This window comes from Astatotilapia calliptera, chromosome 14 (assembly GCF_900246225.1).
Source record: "Astatotilapia calliptera chromosome 14, fAstCal1.2, whole genome shotgun sequence".
Taxonomy (NCBI): domain Eukaryota; kingdom Metazoa; phylum Chordata; class Actinopteri; order Cichliformes; family Cichlidae; genus Astatotilapia; species Astatotilapia calliptera.
The window spans coordinates 19,615,769-19,620,029 of NC_039315.1; positions in this window are offsets into that span (position 1 = coordinate 19,615,769).

Genomic DNA, 4,261 nt, shown 5'->3' on the forward strand with positions numbered 1-4,261 from the left:
ATGACTGTGGAATTCAAGCAATCATGTTCAGGACTAAAGCTGTGGATAAATTGCTTCCAGTCCTTACTTCCATATATTTTTCCACATATTTCTAAACTCCAAGTGTTTTAAAAGGATTGTCACAAATCTAAAAAGACTGTGTAACTTCCAACTAGCCTTACAAAATGTAGCTTTGAGTCAATAAGAAGGGGAAACAAAAACAAAACAAAAGCCAAAAGTAATATTTGTTTTTCCATATTTAACGAATAAGGAAATTATATGAGAGATACGTTTTTGTCTCTTGTTTAAATCCACTCATGGAGCAGAAGATTCTTGTGACTGTGGCGTCTTGTCATGCAGAGAAGACAAAATCAGAGGTGACTGCTTTCTAAACCACTGAGACAGAGGACTTTTGGCCCTGCAGTACCTTTTCCGACCAACAGGAGGACTTCTAGGTTGCTGGCTGTGTGTGTGTTTGCATGTGTGTACATTTTGTGCAGTAGCTGTCTTGACTTGCAAATTTCTCAGGAACAGCCTGCACTGGAGTCTTGTGAAGTCATGCAGCGGGTAACGAGAGGTGAGAAGTTTCTAGAATATCACATTTGCTGAGATTCGTGAGGTGCACACATCAGTACCTGCACTTTGATGACACCTCAGTTTACATGGAGGAAATTAAATACACAGTGCTCACTAACTGATTATTTCCTCACACGAGCTATATTTTGTACATAAATGTGTGTATTGTTTTGCTCTGATATTCACGGCTCCATCCTAATCTCTGCTCTCGTCAGTGCAGCTGGACTTCGGCCCTGCAGCTCTTCCCAGCCTCAGCTCCCCCTGAGAGGGCCCCTGCTGTCCTGCTTGCTGCCTGGCCCCGACCTTTAGCTACATACCAGAACACATAGCAGCAAGGACAAAGGGCAAATGCACATGACACATAAATACACTCTTACAGTACATGCAGGCTCTTGCTTTCTTCTATAATGCAAAGGTGACTATGTGGCACAGGAAATATTGGATATCAGAGTCTGTGATTAGAATCTATGATAAAAATAAACACACACATATATAATAAATAATACATGCAATTTAATTCCATCCCTTTATCTATCCATCCTCGTCTGCTGATCTAATTCACCAATGAGGGGGAGGGGGCCTGGTGCCCATCCCAGCTGCCATGTGGGTACAAGGCCAGGTACACCCTTGGGCAGGTAACATGTCTACCACAGGCCTAACACATAGAGACAGACACCTTTCACGCGCACATTAATACCTGCGGCCAATTTATAATCACTAGTAAACCAAAGATTGATGTCTTTGGACTGTGGGAGGAAGCTGGAGTACCCAGAGAAGTCCCCAAGTGAAAAGCACTTTCAAAATGCCACATGCACTACCTGCCAATCCACTAAAGGCACTAGAGCTTTTGTAGAAAGCTTTTACGTGTGGATACGGAAAACAAATATTTTGCCTTGCAACATCAGAGGTGTCCTGTGTTATTGTTCATAGGCTTTAGGGTTGCCAACTTTTTAGCTATCAAATACAGGACACTCTGGCGTGCCAGTGGCACAGTGTACAACCAGCTGGGCATAGTGTAAATATGCACTGTATGTTCATATTCTTATAATAAAAATGGAGCAATGTGTTGGGATTCAGTTTAATCAATACCTCATCTAAAAGAAAGAAAACTACAGTAAATGATAACTGAAATCACATGGGCATTTCCTTTGTAAAATAAGCAAATACTGTAAATATGGGCTTCAATTACCCAGTTTATTAACCTACACAGACCAAACAGCCCCTTATTTTTACGACTACTTTATTGTGTAATATGTTATTAGATTATACTTGATGGCTTGGGCCCCAGGAAGACTATTGTGGAAGCTAATGGGGTTCCTTATATATGAATAAACAAATAAATAAATCTGGTGAGCGTAACGTCAAAAAGTGCAGGTAATGGTCAATATACGGGACATTTAAGGATGTCCCGTATAAAACGGGACAGTTGGCAACCCTAATAGGCTTCAAACTGACCTGCCTTTCTAAGGCTTGAGTTGTATTACTAGCTGCTGCTTTGGCATGCTATGGATTGCACATGACACTGTTTTTCCCTTTTTCAGTTTGTGTGTACATAGCCTAGAAGGGTACTGAACTAAATATAGAAGAAAGTATGGAACAGCTGCCATTTTGTTTTTAGCTTACGCCAGTGCTTCCAGTCTTCCATAGTGGCATATGCTAGTCTAACCACAGTGTTGGGAAGATTACTTTTAAATTGCATTTCACTGCAGATTACAGAATACATGGCCCAAAATGTAGTTTGTAACTTATTCCATGAAGTTACTCAATGTTGAGTAATGTATTCTGAATACTTTGGATTACTTGATATATTGTCATGCTTTTTACAACTGCATCAATGTACTATTGCTGTGTGATTTATTACTATTACTGAAGGTTACTCACCACCGAGCTAACATTGTTAGCTGAAGGTAGTTCATAGACTGCAGACTTTTAGACTTGATGGATAGCATCAACAATCTGCTAGCTGCAAATAATCATGTGCAGTTCTGAAAGCAATACCAGCTAGATTTTAAAATCTTAATAAAAATGAGTAACAGTTTGTTGCAGTGATCTTGTATAGAAAACTATTTCTGTATCAGTAATATATTTTCTTTATGTCTACTTTCAGAACTGCACATGATTATTTGTAGCTAGCTGCTTGTAATGCAGCCTTCAGTAATAGTAATAAATAACACAGCAATAGTACATTGAAGATACTGAAGTGGCACATAACCCAGGTAGCTACCACTAAAACAAGGTAGTTGCAGTAGGCTAATGTTAGTTTTTTAAAAAGAAGTTACTTACAGATGTTTCTTTATGTTGCAGTCTTTTGACACTGAGAGCAGCTTGGTTGCTGGCAAACAGAGTTTGCGTTGGACGATCAGATCAGATTTCGCCCATTCCTTTCTTCTTTAAATGTGAAGTAGTGTTGGAATTTCCAAGTAAGAAATGCATTCCTGCCCTTGCACTGCTGGCTCTGTTGTGCTGGCTTTGAGTCCATTGTGTAACTGACGCCACCAACATTAACAGGGTGCTTACATTAGAGCCACTTTTTTTGTTTTGTTTTGTTTGGGTTTCCAGCAATATGTGGAATTACTAAAATTAGAGAGGGGATAGCCTAACATGAAACAGGAAAAGACCACCGCGTAATCCATTTATTTCAACAAAGTAATTGTATTCTAATGATCACCCATTTAAGTGGTAATACATAACGCTGGTACATGTATTCTGTTTCTCCCCAACTCTGTCTAGCCACTATAACTGTAAGCATTGTGGGATATCCTCTAACCTGGATGACAAGAGTGTTAGAATTGTACACCATAAAAAAAGACTGTCCCTGCTGCGGGCCTGGTTGGAGACAACGATTGGACACAACAGTGATTCAGAATTGCCCTTGAGGGACAAAGTGATATTACCAGATGATGTGAACCTATGCTAGCTGATTAGCATGCTAAATCTGGTAAATATCAGTACAACAAACCCCTAGGCATATTGAAAATTATCTATTAGTTATGTTTTTGATGTTTAAATATAAAAGTTTGACCCTTTTTCCCAGTAAACAAAGAATTTATACTTCTATGCAAAATCTATGCCACAGGTAGGTCATAACAGCAAACCCTTCACGTAGGCTACGTCATAGTTGCTCCATAGATTCACTGCAGAAATATAAATTAAGTGTAAATGCATTTTACCTTTTCCTTATTATTTAGGTTTAAGTGATTCTTTGCAGAGCATGTTAAAACTGACAATGATTTGGAAGAATTGTGGGATTGAGATAGAACTATAGCAAAAAATAAATAAATTAAAATAAATAAATTAATGCATCAAAGGCTCTTTTAATCTAATTAATTAGTTAATTAGTTATCTCAAAAGTCCTCAAAAAACACTGGACCCTGCAGTTTCTTTTGACACAACTTGATTATTTCTACTAGCACATGGAATTTTTAAGCTCCAGTCATAGGATTTCCATTAATTAACCAAAGTGTCTTAGTGCAAACCCAGATTCTGCCAATGGGTTATTTCTTCCTTTCTTTACAAAGCTCCTCCAAAGTCAGCAAAGACTTTACACAACTGAATAGGCTACTCTTTTCTGACTAGTAACTTTAACATTCAACTCAGTGGAGTTTTAATTTAAGAACAAAGCAGATTAAATGAGCCCTGTTATGAAATCCTATAATGAACATATCCTTGAGATTAGTGCTTGGTAAAATGAAGTTTAAGCATCATC